This window comes from Drosophila virilis, unplaced genomic scaffold (genome assembly GCF_030788295.1).
Source record: "Drosophila virilis strain 15010-1051.87 unplaced genomic scaffold, Dvir_AGI_RSII-ME tig00001170, whole genome shotgun sequence".
Classification (NCBI taxonomy): Eukaryota; Metazoa; Arthropoda; class Insecta; order Diptera; family Drosophilidae; genus Drosophila; species Drosophila virilis.
In genome coordinates, this window is record NW_027212828.1 from 1,445,922 (window position 1) to 1,470,336 (window position 24,415).

The 24,415-nt window shown below is 40.1% G+C and overlaps 1 protein-coding gene and 1 long non-coding RNA gene across 18 annotated transcripts in view; one reads left to right on the top strand and one right to left on the bottom strand.

Moving 5' to 3' along the window:
* The window catches only part of LOC26530478 (uncharacterized), a 28,988-nt gene extending 9,538 nt beyond the window's left edge, over positions 1 to 19,450 (top strand). The window contains exons 2-8 of one of the 7 annotated variants that reach the window (XR_004305330.2): positions 8,938 to 10,056; positions 10,328 to 10,477; positions 12,883 to 13,792; positions 13,883 to 14,013; positions 14,155 to 14,304; positions 16,740 to 19,116; positions 19,295 to 19,450. This is a non-coding gene — a long non-coding RNA (uncharacterized lncRNA). Of the gene's footprint in view, positions 1 to 8,937; positions 10,057 to 10,327; positions 10,478 to 12,309; positions 12,696 to 12,743; positions 12,813 to 12,882; positions 13,793 to 13,882; positions 14,014 to 14,154; positions 14,305 to 16,739; positions 19,117 to 19,294 lie in introns of those variants that run through there. The other 6 variants (XR_004305331.2, XR_004305335.2, XR_004305334.2 and 3 more) reach the window with 6 other exon arrangements.
* The window catches only part of nAChRalpha4 (nicotinic acetylcholine receptor alpha4), a 366,112-nt gene that overhangs the window by 197,956 nt on the left and 143,741 nt on the right, over positions 1 to 24,415 (bottom strand). The window lies entirely within an intron of this gene.

Here is a 24,415-nt window from a genome sequence, read left to right on the forward strand (position 1 = left end):
GCTAACAACACATTCAAATATGCTGTTATGTATGTATAAGTTAACAGAGGCCAAGGACACCAGCTCCAGATGCTGATATAGCACTGAGCCGGATGTTCTTACGAGCTAACAGGGGTCAGCAAAATGCAACATAACACCAGCCGCAGATGCTGACATAGCTCTGGGCCAGATGTTCTTGCTCGACGGCAGCGCACGAGGCGCAAGCTAAGCCTTCTAGCGGCCGTTGTGAAAGCACACAATAGCTTAGGTATTTTTGATCAATCTTTTGTAAATTTAGTTTTTAATTCGACTTTCACTGCGGCACATCGGCCCAGCAACTTCGTGTATAATTTAACTCACTCACTACGGCGTGTCAGCCTAGTGTTTTATAAATCATTATTAAAATAAAGTTCTATCAAAATAATCCGCGAAGACTTATTATTTAAAACCTAATTGGCGCCCAACGTTTTTCGGACCATTTTGTTCCATAATTATTTTGTGTGCTGTGCAGTGTAAAGAACTAACCTACCAGTGCAAACAATAAAAGCTGTGCCTGAGCTACATCAACTTACGTCAGCGGCACAAGCACATTAAACACCATTTGATACACCGTAGCCGCTGGAGCTCTTCGGCCAGTGACTTGTCACCAAACCAGCGCGCAAGCGGGTTTGGGCAGCGACGTAAACCAACACCACAGACTTCAGCGAGGGATACAAAAAAAAGCATTCGCGACTTCAGCGTGGGAATCAGTAGTTTTATACGTAGAACATACAACCTTTCTAGGATCAAATAAAATGTAAGTGGGACATCATTTGGCACAAAGTTTTTTCAATTTGCGTGATTTACTTAAAATAAAATCGTAAAAAAATATAAGTAGAAATATTAAAATTGCAGTAATTGTGTTCCCAACTAACTTTGAGTAACACAATTTTGCGTCTATCAGCAATTTTCAATAAACTCTCCTCTGTCAGCATTCATTTAATTTACCGTTGTTGATTTGCCCTTGAAATTGTGTTGTTATTATTGTTGACAAGTATAGTCCATGAACAGCTCGTTTCTCAGTTACAGAGACCGCTCTGCGAGGGAATCTGAGTCAGACGACTCCACCACCTTAGATAGGGAAGCCGTCCCGCAAAAAATCGCTGACAACAGGTGTAAAATAGGAATGTAGCCTGAGCAGCTTAGGGCCTTGGTGCAGGCCGCAGTGGCCTCCGCCTTAGAAGCACAGAGCGCAATATTAAAGCAAAGAGATGCAGAGCTGAGGGCTTCCTTAGACGCTCAGATACAAGAATTGGTAGGCAGAATATCTACCAGTAGTATATAAACACCGCCGGTCCAGGCATTTGAGCCGGTGGAAATCAGAAACGATGTCCAATGTAATGAACCATTGGACGCCGTCAAATGCTTACCAGAATTTACGGGGGTGCCAGAGACGTACGCCTCTTGGAGACAAGTTGCGATAGCGGCATATAAAATTTACAAGCCATACGACGGCAGTTCACGCCACTACCAGGCGGTCATTATTATAGAGAGCAAAATTAGAGGGGCAGCTGACGGCGTTTTGGGTCAGTTTGGCACAGTAATGAATTTTGATTCCATAATAAACCGTCTCGATTTCACATACAGGGATAAGAGAGGCATTCAAGTCATAGAGCAAGAGATGAGCACCCTAAGACAGGGCCCGTTAACAATTTTACAATACTATGACGAGGTTGGGAAAAAGCTTACTCTTCTCACCAATAAGGTCAACATGTCTTATGAACCAAGCATGGCACAAGGGCTCTGTACAAAGTTTAGAGATGATGCGTTGATGACGGATGTCCTGTTCATGCCAAAGCCTAAGGACTTACCGTCGACCCTAGCGCTAGTGCAAGAGGTAGAGGCAAACCATGAGTGGTACGCCTTTGCCGCTAGCTTCGCTAAAGGACAAGAAGATGGGGAACGAAAAGTGACCCCGAGGCCGCAGGTCCGTCAGCAAGATAGGGGTCAACAGCAGGGGGATCCGCAACCCTGCGGTTCCAAAAATCCTCACTTCGCTAAACAATAGAAACAGCAACAAAGTCAATTTGAACAACAGAGTGGCAGGTGGAACAAAGGTGGCGGGTCACAGGAACCAATGGACGTCGATCCATCTGTGTCTAAAATTCTACAACCATCGCAAGCACCAGCATCGCAAGCACAAGCACGTTAACTCTAGCGCTCCTCAAGCCTACAAAAGAACGGCCACGTCTGGGCGTTTAAGCGGACAGAGGAGGCAGAGAGTCAATCACACAGCTCACGAGCCGGATCAAGATTCAGGTTCGTATGCTAGCTCTGCAGCAGCAGCACAACAGCAAATTGCCGATGACAATCGTAGCGGTTATGACTCAGACACTCTCAATTTTTTAAGAGGAAGCTCCCTGCTGCCCTACATCAGTAGAAGAGTAGCAGGGATCCAGATGAGGTTTCTCATCGACACGGGCGCTTCCAAGAATTATATCAGACCACATAAAAATCTAAAAGTAAATTCTCCCTTCTCTACCCATTCTATACACGGCACCACGAAGATCACTCATAAGTGCCTTATATCTCTGTTCGCCAAAACTGCCACATTTTTCTTAATCCCAAACCTGTCCACATTTGATGGAATTGTGGGCCTCGACTTGCTCACACAAGCAGGAGTTTCGCTTTGTCTTTCTTCTGGCCAACTCAAATGTGGCGCAGAAACTGAACAAATCGAATTCCACAGGTGCGCGGATGTTAACTTTACCAATGTTGACTGCGCCGACGCGCCCGAAGCATTCCTAAAGATGCTAAAAAGCAAACATAAGGCCTTCGCAGATCCGGAAGAAGCACTTCCCTATAACACATCAGTGGTGGCAACCATCAGGACCACTGATGAACAACCAGTTTATGTCCGGCTGTACCCCTACCCCATGGGAGCAGCGGAATTCGTTAATAAAGAGATTCAAAGTATTCTGAAGAACGGTAACATCAAAAAATCTGTCTCCCCCTACAATAACCCCATTTGGGTGGTGGACAAGAAGGGGACGGACGAGTTTGGTAACAAGAATATGCGCCTAGTAATGGATTTTTGCAAACTTAACGAGAAAACCATCGCATTCGAATGTTTGAATGATTTTGAGGAATCTTGGCAAAGCTAAATACCCTTCGACATTGAAACTAAAATCCGGCTATCACCAGATCAGGCTAGCAGAGCGTGACCGTGAAAAAACAGCATTTGCAGTTAACGGGGGGAAGTACGAATTTTGTCGACTTCCCTTTGGGTTGAAGAATGCGGCTAGCATCTTCCAAAGAACTGTTGACAACGTACTGCGTGAGGAAATTGGCATATCTTGCTAAGTCTACGTTGACGATGTCATCGTCTCCACAAAAGACGAAAGTTCTCTTGTCCAACATGTAGAGTGGGTCTTAAAGAGCCTGTACGAGGCAAATATGAGAATCTCCAAGAAAAAATCGCGTATTTTTAAGAAAAGCTTAGGTTTTCTTGGTTTCGTGGTAACCAGTAATGGAGCTACAACGGACACCGAAAAAGTCAAAGCGATTCAGGAGTTCCCAGAACCAAAGAATATATTCGAGATCAGATCATTTTTAGGACTGGATAGTTACTATAGGTGTTTCATCAAAGACTTTGCCTCAATAGCAAAACCCATTTCTGATCTTCTAAAGCGCGAGAATGGGTCAGTAAGTAAACATAGATTGCGAAACATCCCGGTAGAATTCTCTGAGATTCAGGTAGAATTCTCTGAGATTCAACGCAACATTTTGTCGTCAGAAAACGTCATGCTCAGATACCCTGACTTTAAGAAGCCGTTTGAACTAACGACAGACGCTTCAGCTTACGGCATAGGGGCAGTGCTTTCTCAAGAGGGTCGCCCCATCTCAATGATTTCCAGAACATTGAAACCCCCGGGGGTGAACTACGCCACCAACGAGCGGGAACTTTTGGCTATAGTTTGGGCCCTTAGCAAGCTACGTCACTACCTATATGGAGTAAAAGACATTAACATTTTCACGGACCACCAACTGTTAACTTTTCCCGTTTCTGAGTCAAACCCGAACGCTAAAATTAAAAGATGGAAGACGCGCATTGAGGAAACGCGCATGATGCGCTATCGCGACAACAGCTCAACACTCTTGACGAGCTGAATACTGATTCCTGCGCAGCCACAGTCCACAGCGGGCTGTCCTTGACCTATACAATTGAGTCGACCGAAAAGGCACTTAATTATTTCCAAAATCAAATTGTCATTGAAGAGGCACGCGTCCCCATCAAACGCAACTTCATTTTTTTTGGGGACAAGAAGCGTCATGAAGTGGGCTTCACTGATCACACAGCCCTTTTAGATGAACTGCTTGACTTGATTAATTCAAATGCGGTCAAATCCCTCTATTGCAACCTGCACACACTAGCACAGGTGAAGGATGGCTTAGTTCGCATGTTTCCAGACACAAAGTTTTGGCACTGCAAAATCCGAGTTGCAGATGTCTTCAACGTTGATGAGAGGAGAGAAATTCTCGTTGCCAAACATAATAGAGCGCACAGAGCAGCTCAAGAAAGTGTTAAGCAAGTGTTATTAGAATATTATTTCCCTAAAATGGCGAAGTTAGCTAAAGAAATTGCGGAAAGTTGTAGTTGTATTAAGTTCTCTAAATTTGCAGTCGTACAACCAATTCAGTCGCGCACTATCGGGGATTTAAAAGCTCCACTACTGCAGCTGACGAATTTCTTTCCACGAGCCAGAACAATTTATTGCGACAACGAGCCTTCGATGAATTCTCAAACGATAAAGACCCTGTTGTTAAACAACTATGGATTCCATATTGTTAATGCGCCGCCGCTGCATAGCACCTCCAATGGCCAAGTCGAGCGCTTCCATAGCACGCTAGCCGAGCTGGCACGTTGTCTCAAGCTGGAGAGAAACATCAGTGATTCAGTCGAAGTCATAATGCTTGCCACGATTGAGTATAACAAGACAATACATTCGGTCATCAACAAGAGACCTGTTGATGCCCTCCATGTGCCCTCAGGCGAACGCGAAAGGGAAATATCAGCAAAGTTAAGAAGTGCACAAGAGTGAAGAACGGATCGTAGAGGCAGACCTTGGTACGACCGTTCTCATTGGAGGGAGGGTGGTCCACAAGGACAACCTTAAGTAGGGCGAGAGCTGAAATAAAACATCGATTATATGCATCTTGAATTTAACTATAAGTTTCAACATTTGTGCCACTAGGCTTCACCTTCAAGTTTTAATATTTACGCCACTTGGCATTTCCTTTAGGAAGACACGTTGTAATAGTTTGGTCCGTTTTGTCTGTCTTCCGCAGGTTCGGATTTCTGCTATTTCTATTTTTTGCAAATGCGGCAGCGCGTGTGACTAATTACTCACACGCCAAGTATATTCCCATTGTTGAGGGCCAAGTTCTGGTCTGGGAGGAATTCAATTTCGTCAGGCACACAGCAAACATCTCTGAGTACGAGAAAATGGTAAACGAAACAATGGAGCTATGTGAAATGTTTCCGCAGTCACACATGAGAAAGCTTCTAAGCGTAGATGCGTCCCAACTCAGAGATCTGTTAGAAGCTCTTGGCGTGCACCACAGGGTGGCAAGAAGTTTAGATTTCTTGGTAGTTGTGTAGTAGCTTTCAAAGTAGTTGCGGGAACACCTGACGCCAGTGACTTCGAGAAGATCAAATTCACTGAGTTACAGTTGGTGAACTCTAACAACCGACAGGTAGCTATCAACACAAAAGTTCAGGAACAAATCAATCAACTCACTACAAGTGTCAACACATTACTAAAAGCTGCAAAAAAGAATCAGATAGATTCCGGGCATTTATACGAAACTCTTTTAGCTCGGAATAGAATGTTGCTGATGGAAATGCAGAATTTGATGCTCGCTGTTACCCTTGCGAAAATTAATATCATAAGCCCAAATATATTAGATCACGCAGAAATGTGTGTGGGTCGATGAACCCACAGGTACTCCAATAGCTGACCTTATGTCCGTTGCGTCCGTGAAAGTATTACAATTTATTAATGCCCTTCACTTTATCATTAAGTTCCCGAAAATCAAAATGGCTTGCAGAAAGGTGATGCTGTATCCAGTTGCACATGAGAATGGTGTGCTACAAATTGACGACAACATTATAGCTGAGTGCGGAGATCAAGTGCTTGCCCTTAAGAATTGCACTTCCACGCCGGGAGGAACCTTTTGTCAACTTTCACCGACCAGTTCTTGTGCCAGAGAGCTGCATGCTGGTGGCTTGGCAAACTGCCAAAAGCAGCCGAGTCACTTAGACCCGATCACATGGATCGATGACGCAGTCGGAGTTACCTACCGTCGGTTCACCACAAAAATGGCATCGGCAATGGAGATAGAGAAGGTGATTGCCGAGATAGGAACGGCCGAGGGCGGCCTTAACTTAAAAGGGGAGCAGTTAACAGAGGCCAACGACACCAGCTCCAGATGCTGATATAGCACTGAGTCGGATGTTCTTACGAGCTAACAGGGGTCAGCAAAATGCAACATAACACCAGCCGCAGATGCTGACATAGCTCTGGGCCGGATGTTCCTGCACGACGGCAGCGCACGAGGCGCAAGCTAAGCCTTCTAGCGGCCGTTGTGAAAGCACACAATAGCTTAGGTATTTTTGATCAATCTTTTGTAAATTTAGTTTTGAATTCGACTTTCACTGCGGCACATCGGCCCAGCGACTTCAGGTATAATTGAACTCACTCACTACGGCGTGTCGGCCTAGTGTTTTATAAATCATTATTAAAATAAAGTTCTATCAAAATAATCCGCGAGGACTTATTATTTAAAACCTAATTTATATTCACACGCATACAAACATAATTGCTTGCACGGCCCTCATAGAGCCGAAGCTGAGAGCACATTCTATTTTTAGCTTTTGATTTGCTACCGATTTCGTTTTCGTTCTCAATTTTCAAAAAATCAAGCTGCATAGTATGTTGTATGGTGTTACTCATCTTAGCGTTTATATTGTCTTTGCCTGAACCCTCTTACAGCAAATAAATTAAAAAAAAAAGTTCCCTTGGCAGGGGTCGAACTCGCAACTGACCGCATTACTTGCTGTCGTCTCTAGTCGGGAGCTCACGACTAGGGGATACCCTGAACCCTCTTCTTCCAAAATCAAATGCATATATATATTCTATTTTAGAAGCTATATGTCAAGATTGGTGACTCTAGCTCTTATTATTTACCAAAATTGCCCCAAAAACAGGATATCCATATCGATTTTTATCGATTGCTTGGAAACGGAGTAAGTTATCGATTATAGGAAACAAACGATCTGCGCAGGCACTAGGTGCACCTACTTCTAAAATTTCAAGGCTCTAGCTCTAATAGGTTCTGAGATCCTTGCGTTCATGCATACGGACAGACGGGAAGACGGACGGACGGTCAGATGAACAGACGGACAGACAGACAGACGGACATGGCTAGATTGACTAGGCTATTGATGCTGATCAAGAATATATATACTTTATGGGCTCGGAGAACCTTTCTTCTGCCTGTTACATAAATTTGGATTTTGCACAAATAGAATATACCCTTATAGCCATTTTTAATGGGTTCAGGGTATATAAAGAAAAAATACTTTCCCCGGTAGGGCTCTAACTCGCGTCAGACCGCACCACCTGCTATGCCTCTACTCAGCAGCCACACCAATAATTAAGTACTTATGATAAAAAGGAACTAAAAATACAGAAAAAGTCGCAATTACCATGCTGTTAGAATGCGAAGCAGACGCGCATGAATGTGTGTTTGTACATGTACACAGAAATTCTTAAAGCGGCTGCCCCGATTCAATTGCGCAGTTGCACATAACTTTGGCTTTTTCTTAACCGATCTCTATGAAATTTTCTACAGTATATCTTATTGTACCATAGAATATTTGTATATTCTGAAAAAGTCAATTGCATTTAAATTCTGGCTTAAATTGGTTGGCAATATATACTTTATATACTTTATTGGGTCTGAGGTGCTTGCTTCTGCCTTTTGCATAAATTTACACAAATACATTATACTCTTTTTATCCATTAATGGGTTCAGGGTATAAAAAAAAAAAACATTTGTTGCCATTTTATGGTATTGATATCTTCAAACAATTTAGAGCTGAATCTAACTAAGCTGTTAGTCAGTTAGAGACACCAACGGGCACAACAAAATGCATTTAAAGGAAAATAGGTCATTTCGAAAGATATTTATACAGTTATTTTATACAGTTTAAAACAGTTATAGTAACACGATTAAGTAGAACTTAACGCAACATCGTCCGGGGAATAAGAAACTAAAAGGAAAGTATCGATACCACCTACTTAAACTCAGAAGAATATATTACAAGAACCAAGCTGGCTAGCCAGCCAAAGCACATTTTCATTTATAACTTTGTTGTTTATTTACCTATCTTGATGAAATTTTCTACAGTACAGTTTTTTATTATATTATACCATAGAATATTTAAGTATATTCAAAAAATTAATTGCATTACAATGATGGCTTAAAGTGGTAGGCAATACAAGTCAGGACGGACAGACGGGCATGGCTAGATCGACTCAGCTGTTAATGGTGATCAAGAATATATATATAATTCATGGGGTCGGAACAACATTCTTCTGCCTATTATATAAATTTTAACAAATACATAATACACTTTTTACCCATTTTCAATGAATTCAGTGCTTAATAACTAATAACAACCACACTATTAGTAATCATAGAGGAATAGATAGGTAATTTTAAAATTGGATAAATTTAAAAATTGGATAAATTGTTTAGGAATGAACACAAAATAAATAAATAAACGCCTAGTTTTGTCTAGCACTTAGTACAAGACAACAGACCTCCTTAATTACCCTTAGAGTATAACAACTTCACAAACCTAAAATAAAAAAAAATATGAGACATAATCATTGTAATTACATTTTTCAGACGGACCATTGTTAACGGATACTACATTAACATCTATACGAAAGTAGTACAATAACAAGTAGAAAATACATTTTGGATCGAAGCTGACTGATTCACGCTCATAAGACATTGCAAGATGTCATACACTTACCGACTACTATTAATATATAATGGCATTAGCTGAATCCCTAACCCTATTATTAAAGAGACGAATGCCTACACAAGTTTATTATGGCCCTATTAAAGAAATTAGATCAAGCTAGAGATAAGCTGGAAAACAGAAACGAGGTATAGCCCACGGATTAAGAAGTCTACTGGAGTATGACAGTAACCGCAAACAAGGATCCCAATTAAAACCAAGAAGGGCAAACAACAAGAATTAACTCTGTACAGATTCAATTCTGTACGTAATGCATACCAAAGATATATAAAAGGGTTTTTTCGTGTACGGATTGTAAACCTCCTTTGAACACACTTGGTGAAACGAAAAACTTCTAAATTAAGTTATTAAATTTAACAGGCATTAATGGCATCATTTTCGTCTTAAAAGATTACTTGATATCATATTTTCGTATGCAAGGAATAAATCAATTCATCAGCATAAATTAATCCTAAAGATTGAGACAGTATCAAGGGAAAGTCATTCATGACAGGAAGGGAGAGTAGCCGACCTAAATGACTACCTTGAGATACTCCAGAAGTCACCTGAATACATTAAGAAAACGTATTTCTAAAAAGATTCTTTGTCTTCTGTTACGCAAATAGCCAAGAAAGCATGTCTTCGGACGCAGTAGGGAGGGATTAAATGAGTCGAAATTCTTACTGAGTAAACTCAAGAGGGCTAGTAGTTGTCAATCTATGATTCAAAATCCCATAATAGGGCTTCAATATAGCGGATAATTTGGATATACTTCTGTAATTATCGACCTCGGATGAACTCTTGTATTATAAAAAGGGATATTTACAGACAACACAAATAGTTTTAAAATCGGTTTAAATAACGCTGCAGCACAGTACCTGAGCACACAAGCGGAAACACCATCAGGGTCCGATAGGCTTGATTGTGTTAAGGCCACCGAGTCGCGAACTTTCAGTACTAAAAGGATATAAGATGTATATGACTTTTGGAACTGATGAGAAGTAGGTAGTTTAAAAGAACAGCTCAACAGTTCCTGGATCAGTATTTTAGCTCTCATCTTTAAACTCACCGAATATGGCAAATAGATGTCTTACGATTAAAATGAACATACATTGAATTATGTGCGAACTGAAGGCGAACGTAATTCTTAAGTATTTGAAATTTCGCGTATAAAAGTTTGATTTAACCGCTGCATTACTGAAGGAATTAGAGTTTTTCCCGATTTATTAAGTTTTTAATTACCTTCTACTTCACATATTACAATATCAATAGTTCTCTTGAGGGAGGCCTACCAGACCTCACTAGATGACAAAGAGCGACGCAGATGTCAAACAGCGAGTGCGAGCTATCATAAAATAGTTTAATGGCAACATCAATGTCTGTAGTTGGGACTAAGTTGGCTGAAAGGGATCTTCAGGAAGGGTAAGTGGGTCAATCTTGTGCACAACACTGTCAAACGGACCCAACACGAAGGCGAAATCGAGAGATCCATTTCTTAAATTAAGCGCCCACTAAAACTGCCGTGAGTCAATCGTATGTAGGCCATCAATAAACTCATTTGATATAGAGGGCAACAGAAAGTTTGAATCGATTGGCGATGACCACTCAACATCGTGGGGATTAAAGTGGCCAAGAAGGGCTAAGAGGTCCTTATCAGAAAGTAGGAAGGAGATAGATTTAATAGTATTAAGGTGGCTTTAGTAAATGGATATGTTGGGTAGTGGGGAAATATAGGAACAAATGTATATACAGAAATTTACAGATACAGTTATGTTAGCCGCCAGCTCGAAGTTCAATGAAGAAGAATTTAGTTTTTTTAAGCAACAACTAAAGACTTAGCGCCGAAAGATATAGGTCGTAATAAAATCCGATTCCGATTATTCTTTCTGGCCTTATTGACCACGGTTGTAACATGAGACTCGAACTTAAGTTTATGATTTAGAATGTGACGTAGATTATTAAGTTCATTACTGGTGATAGGCTCAAACCGTAAGCTATCAAGGGTGTAAATGCCAAAACTCTGACCTACAGATGTTTGTAAATATTTCTAGCTGCATATATTTAGAAGGATACAATATCCCTCTGATAGGCCCTGGAGACTTAGCTTCAGGTTATTGAATTAGTTATTCGAGGCTGTGGGCTGGTTATTTACTTTGCGAAAACCAATAATCAGTTGCCTAAACTCCGGCCTGGTCTGCCGCTAAGCCTTTCACCAATAATCTCCATACACGAGTCACAACTATATTGAAAACCATTTCGTTAGGTAATAGCATCCCCCATTAGGCTAGTGCAACCTATGCTTTTAGAATGCACGACATTGACAAAATAATAAGAAGAAACAAGAAGAGGAAGATATTTGATCTTTATATACTATTCTAGAAACTACATGTCAAGTTTGGTGACTCTAGCTTCTGAAAAGTTACAGATTGGCTTATTATCGATATCAATATCAAGTCAAGTATTTTGCCCTAAAAGGTTCTGAGAAAGACGTGTTTATACATACGAATAGACGGACACTGCTAGATGATGCCGAGCATCATCCTCCCAATTCCCTCGATACCGGGTACCGTTACTGCTCATTATCCCTTCATTATCGTGTCAGAGGCATCAGCACTTCCAGTTTCTTCAATGCAGGGTACCATTTCTACCCCAAAAAACTAACTTCATCTTCTGACCAAACCTTTATTCATTATCAAAATGTTAGAGGTCTCATTTCAAAGCTTTAAAACCTTTTCATTGCCAGTACTCCCTTTGATCCGAATATAATCGCATTTTCAGAAACATGGTTAAATTCAATCATATCTAATTTCGAAGTTTATTCGAATACATTTTTTGCATAGAAATTGTCGGCCAACTTTAGGTGGTGTGGTATTAATTACCGTTAAGGCCACTCTACAGGCAGAACTTTTCTGTTTTAGTATGCCTACTGACGCTGACATTGTCTCAGTTAACTATATGTGTGATAATGACCTATGTATAGTGTTATGTGATTTTAATTGTCGAACATCTCATGGTCATTATTCACTGTCGAAAATTATCTAATACCCTCAGCACAGCATTTCTTTGTAGATTGCATGCTAGACCTTTCATTATTTCTTTGTGCCTTTGTTAAACAGAACATAACAAACTGTCTTGCTCTCTAAGAGCGAGAGGGAGTTATGGAACTGAGCAAAAACGAAGTCAATGGTCGTTCTCACAAAATGGAAAAAACTGGGTACTTTTTTCTAATAACTTCTGATCTTTATGTCAGTATGAAATCAGTTAATTTCGGTTATGCATGCTTTTCAATTCAATTTTCAATTTCAAAATCAATGATATGGAAAAAATCACATACAAAATGAAGTCACTTTTTCGTGTTTAAGCCAAACGGATACGCTGAAGAAATCAAAATTTCGAGTGCGCAGTCAAACGGCCAAATGCAGCTTTTGCAATTCCGCACAAGGAATGCAAAGCACCATGTATTGCGAATTGAAAAAGAAATCAAATTGAATACTAAGGTGGCCACAAATAAAAAAGTCGTCTGCGATGCCGTGCTGACATACACCCAACCAGCAGCAATGGCAATAGAACAACCATGCCAGTGAGTGCTGATAGCAATGCACCCACAATAAGTAATAAGGGGCCGTCTCGAACTTTAGAGGTAGGCCAATTAAATACTGACTGAGGGGGCTTCAATGAGGTACTTCAGTTTCACCTTCTTACCCTCTAATAGATGCCCAAGACCCCGGCAGCAACCCATATGCTGCTGCTATGGCAGGTCCAGACCCCATTGACGCTCAAATGTATATAGTTGATATCGTACAACTTTCTTTTAATCCATTTCGCAGATATGCTTCCAACAGATATGCTTTCTTGGCACCACCCCATAAGGCCGAAGACATAGGACTATCGAATCAGTGGCTGAGCAGCCCATTTCATCTCTAGAAGGAAACCGAAAAATGCAAAGAACAATGCCCCCACATCGTGCTGATTAGAATAGACGACGTCCAACTTGGGTAGGACTATGTGGCTCCTAGCCAATAATGTGCCCACCTACAGGGACATCGTACAGAAACTGGAAGAATAAAAAATTAAGTTATACTTATATCAGCTGCAGGAGGATAAGCCCTATCGCATAGTAACCACGGAGGCCTGTGGTGGACCACTCCACACCGAGGGTTCATCACCTGCAGAGCCAGGGTCATACCGTTCTCTACGTACACTATCCGAACAGCAGTCACCAAGGGGCCCATGAATATTCACTTTTTTAACTTGCTGTCGGCGGCTAACAGCAAGGGGGCTCTTACCATCAGGAAGCTGTGCAGCAGGTGGTCAAGTTCGAGACTACTCGAAGCCGGGATGTGGTGCAATGCCATAGATCTCAGGAGTACGGGCATACGGCCACATACTGTGGGAAAAAACACAAATGCGTTAAATGTAAGCTGGATCATCGAACTGCTGATTGCGCACGGCTCAATGAAGTTTCGGCAACATGCGCCCACTGTGATGGTAACCACCCTGCCAACTATAAGGACTGCGAGTGCTTCGCTGAATATATAATGCGATAGCCCTAACAGCCGCTGCCACCAGAAGGGGACTAGCTGCATTCAGCAAAGAGAACAACGCCCCAGCTATAGCCTGCGAAAAGGACCAGTGCACGCGACTTTTGATTGCTGAATGAATATTGACTCCTTATAACCTGCAGCAACCCGTTAGGCCCAAAGGGTAAATGTTTGGCAAGCCCGTACACTTGCATATGTAGGTTAACTGACTGATCACTTAAATGATTTTATGAGTAGCGGGTCTTTATGCAAAAATTAAAACCTTTAAAATATTCAAATTCTGCAGCACAGTACCTGAGCACACAAGCGGAAACACCATCAGGGTCCGATAGGCTTGATTGTGTTAAGGCCGCCGAGTCGCGAACTTTCAGTACTAAAAGGATATAAGATGTATATGACTTTTGGAACTGATGAGAAGTAGGTAGTTTAAAAAAAGTTTGCGAACAGCTCAACAGTTCCTGGATCAGTATTTTAGCTGCATTACTGAAGGAATTAGAGTTTTTCCCGATTTATTAAGTTTTTAATTACCTTCTACTTCACATATTACAATATCAATAGTTCTCTTGAGGGAGACCTACCAGACCTCACTAGATGACAAAGAGCGACGCAGATGTCAAACAGCGAGTGCGAGCTATCATAAAATAGTTTAATGGCAACATCAATGTCTGTAGTTGGGACTAAGTTGGCTGAAAGGGATCTTCAGGAAGGGTAAGTGGGTCAATCTTGTGCACAACACTGTCAAACGGACCCAACACGAAGGCGAAATCGAGAGATCCATTTCTTAAATTAAGCGCCCACTAAAACTGCCGTGAGGCAATCTTATGTAGGCCATCAATAAACTCATTTGATATAGAGGGCAACAGAAAGTTTGAATCGATTGGCGATCACCACTCAACATCGTGGGGATTAAAGTGGCCAAGAAAGGCTAAGAGGTCCTTATCAGAAAGTAGGAAGGAGATAGCTTTAATAGTATTAAGGTGGCTTTAGTAAATGGATATGTTGGGTAGTGGGGAAACATAGGAACAAATATATATACAGAAATTTCCAGATACAGTTATGTTAGCCGCCAGCTCGAAGTTCAATGAAGAAGAATTTAGTTTTTTTAAGCAACAACTAAAGACTTAGCGCCGAAAGATATAGGTCGTAATAAAATCCGATTCCGATTATTCTTTCTGGCCTTATTGACCACGGTTGTAACATGAGACTCGAACTTAAGTTTATGATTTAGAATGTGATGTAGATTATTAAGTTCATTACTGGTGATAGGCTCAAACCGTAAGCTATCAAGGGTGTAAATGCCAAAACTCTGACCTACAGATGTTTGTAAATATTTCTAGCTGCATATATTTAGAAGGATAAAATATCCCTCTGATAGGCCCTGAAGACTTAGCTTCAGGTTATTGAATTAGTTATTCGGGGCTGTGGGCTGGTTATTTAGTTTGCGAAAACCAATAATCAGATGCCTAAACTCCGACCTGGTCTGCCGCTAAGCCTTTCACCAATAATCTCCATACACGAGTCATAACTATATTGAAAACCATTTCGTTAGGTAATAGCAACCCCCATTAGGCTAGTGCAACCTATGCTTTTAGAATGCATGACATTGACAAAATAATAAGAAGAAACAAGAAGAGGAAGATATTTGATCTTTATATACTATTCTAGAAACTACATGTCAAGTTTGGTGACTCTAGCTTCTGAAAAGTTACAGATTGGCTTATTATCGATATCAATATCAATATTCATTATCAGGTTCAAACTGCACAAAAGTCAAGTATTTTGCCCTAAAAGGTTCTGAGATAGACGTGTTTATACATACGAATAGACGGACACTGCTAGATGATGCCGAGCATCATCCTCCCAATTCCCTCGATACCGGGTACCGTTACTGCTCATTATCCCTTCATTATCGTGTCAGAGGCATCAGCACTTCCAGTTTCTTCAATGCAGGGTACCATTTCTACCCCAAAAAACTAACTTCATCTTCTGACCAAACCTTTATTTATTATCAAAATGTTAGAGGTCTCATTTCAAAGCTTTAAAACCTTTTCATTGCCAGTACTCCCTTTGATCCGAATATAATCGCATTTTCAGAAACATGGTTAAATTCAATCATATCTAATTTCGAAGTTTATTCGAATACATTTTTTGCATAGAAATTGTCGGCCAACTTTAGGTGGTGTGGTATTAATTACCGTTAAGGCCACTCTACAGGCAGAACTTTTCTGTTTTAGTATGCCTACTGACGCTGACATTGTCTCAGTTAACTATATGTGTGATAATGACCTATGTATAGTGTTATGTGATTTTAATTGTCGAACATCTCATGGTCATTATTCACTGTCGAAAATTATCTAATACCCTCAGCACAGCATTTCTTTGTAGATTGCATGCTAGACCTTTCATTATTTCTTTGTGCCTTTGTTAAACAGAACATAACAAACTGTCTTGCTCTCTAAGAGCGAGAGGGAGTTATGGAACTGAGCAAAAACGAAGTCAATGGTCGTTCTCACAAAATGGAAAAAACTGGGTACTTTTTTCTAATAACTTCTGATCTTTATGTCAGTATGAAATCAGTTCATTTCGGTTATGCATGCTTTTCAATTCAATTTTCAATTTCAAAATCAATGATATGGAAAAAATCACATACAAAATGAAGTCACTTTTTCGTGTTTAAGCCAAACGGACACGCTGAAGAAATCAAAATTTCGAGTGCGCAGTCAAACGGCCAAATGCAGCTTTTGCAATTCCGCACAAGGAATGCAAAGCACCATGTATTGCGAATTGAAAAAGAAATCAAATTGAATACTAAGGTGGCCACAAATAAAAAAGTCGTCTGCGATGCCGTGCTAACATACACCCAACCAGCAGCAATGGCAATAGAACAACCATGCCAGTGAGTGCTGATAGCAATGCACCCACAATAAGTAATAAGGGGCCGTCTCGAACTTAAGAGGTAGGCCAATTAAATACTGACTGAGGGGGCTTCAATGAGGTACTTCAGTTTCACCTTCTTACCCTCTAATAGATGCCCAAGACCCCGGCAGCAACCCATATGCTGCTGCTATGGCAGGTCCAGACCCCATTGACGCTCAAATGTATATAGTTGATATCGTACAACTTTCTTTTAATCCATTTCGCAGATATGCTTCCAACAGATATGCTTTCTTGGCACCACCCCATAAGGCCGAAGACATAGGACTATCGAATCAGTGGCTGAGCAGCCCATTTCATCTCTAGAAGGAAACCGAAAAATGCAAAGAACAATGCCCCCACATCGTGCTGATTAGAATAGACGACGTCCAACTTGGGTAGGACTATGTGGCTCCTAGCCAATAATGTGCCCACCTACAGGGACATCGTACAGAAACTGGAAGAATAAAAAATTAAGTTATACTTATATCAGCTGCAGGAGGATAAGCCCTATCGCATAGTAACCACGGAGGCCTGTGGTGGACCACTCCACACCGAGGGCTCATCACCTGCAGAGCCAGGGTCATACCGTTCTCTACGTACACTATCCGAACAGCAAAGTCACCAAGGGGCCCATGAATATTCACTTTTTTAACTTGCTGTCGGCGGCTAACAGCAAGGGGGCTCTTACCATCAGGAAGCTGTGCAGCAGGTGGTCAAGTTCGAGACTACTCGAAGCCGGGATGTGGTGCAATGCCATAGATCTCAGGAGTACGGGCATACGGCCACATACTGTGGGAAAAAACACAAATGCGTTAAATGTAAGCTGGATCATCGAACTGCTGATTACGCACGGCTCAATGAAGTTTCGGCAACATGCGCCCACTGTGATGGTAACCACCCTGCCAACTATAAGGACTGCGAGTGCTTCGCTGAATATATAATGCGGTAGCCCTAACAGCCGCTGCCACCAGAAGGGGACTAGCTGCATTCAGCAAAGAGAACAACGCCCCAGCTATAGCCTGCGAAAAGGACCAGTGCACGCGACTTTTGATTGCTGAATGAATATTGACTCCTTATAACCTGCAGCAACCCGTTGGGCCCAAAGGGTAAATGTTTGGCAAGCCCGTACACTTGTATATGTAGGTTAACTGACTGATCACTTAAATGATTTTATGAGTAGCGGGTCTTTATGCAAAAATTAAAACCTTTAAAATATTCAAATATACCAAACAAAAACAAGTAAGAGGTTCTAGTCGGAAGATCCCGTTTAGGGGATACTCTGAACTCTCTTATTCCAACACCAAATGCAGCTCGCGCTACGCGCTCGTTTGTATTAAAAAGGATAATATAAAAAAATGTTACATTGCTTGCTGACGACTCACCAGCCAAAAAAAAAAGTTTCTCCGGTTGGGCTCGAGCTCGCGACAGACCGCACCACATGCCACCGCCTCTACTCAAAAGCCACACCAAAAGTTGAATTTCAGTGAGAAAAAACGAATTTAAATGGCAGCACAGAAAACAATACAATGGGAATTACAATGATAGAATTCAAATTATATCTATTTTATAGTATATAATTATAGTATTAATAATTTTATTGCCTTATATTAATAAGCTTTTTCATTCACTGTTCAATTCCAGCCCGAGGTAATGAACACGAACATAATTAAATTTTATGTTGCACCTATGAACTGTTCATTCACACCATTTCGTGTGTGTGTCTCTGTTTAGAGCTCGAAATTCAGAAACCCCAAAAACTTCATATCTTGTCGAAGTCAGGTAACAGGTACATATGTATAAATGTTTCTATTCATAAACAAAATAAGTGTGTGTGCTGGAATAGCAGGTCCAAGGAATATTAAATGCACACATTCCAACGCTCAGGTACCCTTACTATCGATACCGAGCATAAATACAAGAACTTCGCAACGACATGGCACAACCCTTCATTATTTCATATAACTCGTCCCTTCAAAAGGGCAGAAATGATTCCGACATTAGATAAAAAATTGAATTTGTGTGTATTGTTGCTCGTGCGGAAACATACACACACATACATAATGAAGTAGCACTGAGAGTAAGACAATGCAGTTTCCTGAAGTGGGGTCGAAATAAAAAATGGCGATGCCTTTCTATTGCACAAATCATAAGTATGAAAGTAAGCCAAAGCAGCTTCCTGTAGTGGGAGCGAGAAAAAGACAGCGATGCCGTTCTACTACACAAATCATATGTATTACTTACTCCCCTTGCTGTCTAAGCATGCATCATAGTTAGGGCAGCAATCTCCCCTGTTCTCAAAATGAAGGTGGGTGTCCCTTAAGGAAACGTATTAGGCACCTTTCTCTACAATTTGTACACGGCAGACATCCCCACTCTGTATGACATACTCGTGTTTGCTACCCCAAGCCAACACCTGATGGCCACTGCGAGAATGAAGCCACTGACGGGGCCAACGAATACAATCACTTGCTTGAGAGATGGGCACGAAGGTGACGAGGAGACGATGCAGTCTTTTCATATTTTTCCACGATAAAGCCTCATGGCCCAACCAAGCTTGACGAAATATCACACGAGACAATCTAATAAACGTTTATAATAAAAAGGGTAAGAAATGTTTTCCATCGTTTCAAACTCTTACTTTCGATCTTTAAAAAAATTAATGTTGTCCGCGACTAACGACCAGCGGCTTTCAGCTTTCCTAAATCTCTAATCTTGAGACTACTTATATATATTAAATCAACTTCAGCAACCAAAAATACGACTACAGTTTCTCATTTTTCAGGAGAAGATGAACGTACTAAGGGAGAATTTAATGATTTGGTATTGGATTAGAGCTCTATTAAAGCGTTAGCATCGCGATTAAAGGAGCGAAACATCAACGGAACCGATGAAGGATGAGCCTTCTATTTGGAATGACTTCTGCGAATAAGAATTAAGAACTTGTGATACTTATAACCCAAAGTATATATATATATTTTTTTTTTTTTGGTTGACAGTAGCAAGGATAGTCGAATAGTATTGCTCCACAATGCATCAAGAAACCCTCCATCCCCATTACCAATGTTAATACCATGAAAGAAGCTCATAAATTAATAGATGAACCAACTGTTTGAATATATCAATAAATAAGAGCTCAGTGAAAGTTATGACCTTGTTATCTGGATTGCAAGGTGGTTATGCAGGCTAGTATTACTTTGTATGCCTCCGGGATAACGGCTGACCAAATCGAGGATCAGATACTTTAGGAAATCATTATGTTCACAATGTGCCTCTAGAAAACATGACAGACATACAGATTGGAAATTTTGTTAGCCATTGAAATCGAAACTTTCTTCCACTTTTCCAATGGAAAACAAGTAAGAGGCTCTACACGGGAGCTCCGGACTAGGGGATACTCTGATCTCTTTTTAACCCACACCAAATGCAGTTGTCGCTACTACCTTTTTTAATAAGTTTTAAAATAATTTAAAAAATATAAAAATAAATGAAAAACTAAAAATAAAAAACTATTTCCAATAGGACTCGATTCCGTACTGACCGCAATAGTCGCAATACTTTTGGTGGACAAAAACGAATTATAAAAGCAACAATTAACACAGCACGGAAACAATACAATCGCAATTGCAATGGTCTTAATAGAATTAAATTAAGACGTGCACGAATGTGTATTCGAAATAACTAAAAGCTAAACCACGTTTTCTTTAACCGATGTTGAACAAATTTTCAACAGAAGATTTTATTTTGCTATAAAATAATCGAATATGTTCAATAGGTCAATAGCCTTAAGATTGTGGGTTAACTTGGTACGTAGATCCAATTGTTTTTTTTTATTTATAGCTATAGTTTTGCCGATAGCAATAAAATTAAAGTTATTTGATATTTATCAACTAATCAAGAGGCTACATAACAAATTTAGTAACTTTTGTTTTTTAAACTTACGAAATTTATCGATTTCTTGTAAGCGGGGCAAGCTATTGGTTATCGGAAACATACTAGTTCTGCGCGGTCACTACATCCAAATTCCAAGTCTCTAGTTCTTATAGGCTCTGAGATTCTTGCGTTCATTCATACCGATGGACGAGCGGACACACAAATTATATAAACTTTATTGGGTCTGAGGTGCTTCCTTCTGCCTGTTGCATACATTTTCACAAATATATTAACCCTTTTTATCCATTTGAAATGCGTATCTAATCGTGCTAAGCATTGATCAAACCTCATATGTTTTAGGAGCCAGAATCATCACTTTTAATATGCAGCTTTACAAACAAATTACATAGATTAAGCATTTTTCATTTTAGGCTACCACTAGCCCCTTCCCGACCCAACAATACAAAAATCAAATAAATAAATCAATTGGAACTAGCTACCAATTCAATCCACAATTTAAATGATGTTTACTTTTTGCGAATACAGAGTATAAGTACTCTTAAGCATATTAATATACTTCAGAAATATTCAATAAGATTGGCTAAGTTTACCAGTAGATAGTAAAGAAAACATGTGGTCATTTTGGAAACAAGCGCAAGGCACAACAATTTCCCACATACATATATATGTGAGTCGTTCGTGAATTCTTTAAATATAATTGCAATTGCGATTGTAATGAATGCTGTGTTCTGTATATGTACTGCTATTTTATGTCTTTTTTTTTTTCAATATAACTCCATTTTTGGTGAGGTTGTGAGGTCTATGGCTATGGTTAACGACAATTCTGGGCTCGACACTGACAGTGAGAAATTACTCTTTCTTTTAATTGTCTTTGTCGCTTAGTGCAGGTTTCATTTGGTGGTTATAAAGTTAATAAAAGGATAATTTCATTCCCGTCCAATTTAAAGAAGAAAATGTAATTCATAGCTTCAAGAAATTTGTGAAATGTGTAACGCATAGAAGGAGACATCTCCGACCCCTTAAAGTAGATATATTCCTGATCAGCATCAACAGCCATGTCGATATAGCCATGTCCGTCTGACCGTCTGTCTGTCTGTCTACTTTTATGCGAACTAGTCTCTCAGTTTTAGAGCTATCTTAATGAAACTTTGCAGAAGTCCTTAAGTTGTTGTGTGGAAAAATTTTTTGTAATTCAAGATATTTTGAATAAAGACGGCATTTAAAGATTTCAGTAAGCTCCCTTCATTTTTGCATAATCTTATTTACATCGGACTACTATATCATATATTTGCCGTGGGTCGGAAACCAGGTTTTTGATTAAAAACCCTTTCTGCTTATCAAGATATCTTGCCCTAACTCGGCATTAACTATTTTCCCTGTGCTTTTTAGATACAGGCAAGACATTATAAGCTGTATGAAAAATTGGGTCTGCAAGGGTATTAGATCTTCGGCGTGCCGAAGATAGCCTTTCATTCTTGTTTTAATTATCGCGAGTGCATGGTTGTGGCCTTTGCATTTTTATTATTGAAATAGTGTTTCTTTTAAACTTGCGTTATTGTGCATATTTTTTGTGCGTTTGCGCCATTAGCTGTTGATAAGCTGCTTGTTGTTGTTTGCTGTTTATGTTTAACTCATGCTCTCTCACCTTTTTTCAACTTGCGCTTTGATTTTTTTCTACTTACTGCCACTTGTTAGTGCTCTCTATTCTAAATAACTCACTTTCTACATTTGGCTGCGTTATTACAGTAGAGACCCATTACAATGGACCATAAAATTGTCTGCTTTAAAAAAACTTTCCAAATGCAAATTACAGTAAGTCAATCCAGCACACCTTGTTGGCTTAATTATAATATGTGGCTTTGGGGGTCTGATTGTTGGTTTTCGTAAACTTAACGATCAGCTCACTGCCCTGGATACCCAATTTAATAGCCTTAAACTGTTGGATGAGTCTCTTGGGCCCAAAAAGCCCACTCGTCGTGATTTGACGTTGCCTAACACCCTTCAGCTTCCAACTGCAATTCAGCAACCTACTACACAAATTACTCCAGTAGCTGTAAAGTCTGCTGTAAACACAGATTCTGTCTCAAAAAGTGTGACATCGGCACTAGAAAAACCAGTTCCGAAAGAGCGACAACACAATTAATTTTATAAGCCGCTAGAAGACTCCTCGTCCGTACTACCCCTGTTTTAGGTACCACAGTTAATAGTGTACCCACTGTCCACCGAAGAGAAATATTTTGAATTCTAGGCTTGCACCTTACTTCCATCAGATGCTGTAAAAGTCTTTATACAGGCAAAAAGGGATATTGCGTCCTTTAAAATAAGTGTTCCGCCAGAAGTATTTACTGATAATTGTTGTAATGAGTTTTGTCCGGAGAACTTTATAATAAAAGAATATAAGGTCAAAAAGAAGAATGTTACTCCGCTATTATTACTACCTATTTTCGATGGCGCAACAACTTTAGTTGCTCCGTCAAAAACTAATTTCTTCTTTCGAGCTTGCCTACCTGAATGTTAGAGGTCTTAAATGTTAGCTCGCTAATCTGTATCTGGCTCATTAGCTTTTAATTATCAAACGATAATTTGAAGGCGATTTCACTAAGACCTGGCTGAAGCCGGACATCTGACCCTTCAATTTTACCTCCAAATACACCACTTACGGGTATGATGGAGCTTCCCGAATCGGAGCAGGAGTACTCATAGCGGTTGAGTCTGCTCTTTCGTCGGAACGCATTGATCTTTCCGTTTCAGAGATTGAGTTGGTGGCTATAAGAGTTGCATCTTAAAGTTTTTCTATCTTTATTTCATGTTCTTATATACCCCCTCTATCTAACTTATCCAGCTATCAAACTCATCTAAATGCTATTAAATCTATCTCCTCTCTACTTTCTGGTAGCGATCTTTAAGTAGTTCTTGGGGACTTAAATCTTCCAGATGTCGAGTGGTCACCGCCATCAGACTCAAGCTTTCTGTTGCCATCTTCAGCAAACGAATTTATTGATGGTCTACATGAAATGTCCTAACGGCAGGTTAATTGTGAAGAAACATATCCCTTGTTGTAATTTTTGTGTTGGATTCGTTCAACAGTGTTGTGCACAGGATTGATCCGCTTACATTTCCTGAAGACCCTTTTCATCCATATTTGGAAATAGAATTGATTTACCAGCCCGAGTCCTTATCAAGGAATCGGAATTAGCTGAACGTACACGTTGTTTCCGAAAGGCTGATTTTCATCAGCTAAATTATCTTATTCTGCAAGTCGACTGGTCCCAACTGTACAATTGTTCAGATATTGCTGTTGCCATTAAACTTATTTATGATACCTTGTACTCGATTTTTGAAGTCTGCGTTCCTCTTGATTACCCAGCGAGGTCTGATAGGCCTCCCTGGTTCTCAAATGAACTTATGAGGTTCAAAAACGTGAAGTCGAGGTGTTATAAAAGCTTTATAAATCGGGAAATCATTCAGATTTCTTCCGTTATGCAGTTGCCCGTTCGAATTTTTACACTCAAAATTAAGGATTACCTTCGGCGTTGTCGCCCTCAATCTTGACATAATCCCAATTTTTTAACCATGTCAATTATAATCGAAAGACATTTTCTTGCTTTCTTGGCTTAAGTTTGCAGATGAGAGCGCGAACACTGATCCAGGCATAGCCGTTATTTTTTCAAGCTAGATACTGTTCCTCTAATTATAAAATAAAAATCAGCCTTATCCTTATCAGTTACATAGGTCAAACTGCATCTTATATCCCATTATTGCCGAAAGTTCGCTTATTACCGACATAACACTATCAAGCCGGTTTACTCACCGGCCCCTGATGGTGTTCCTGCTTGCGTGCTTAGATATTGCGCTGCAGCATTATGTAAACCTGTTTTAAAACTTTTTGAATTGTCCGAAAACAATTATTCTTTTCCGACCATTTGGAAGGAATCATACATTATGCCTCCCCATAAGACAGGGAGGAAATCTGATGTCGGAAACTATAGAGGTATTTCCAAATTATCCGCTA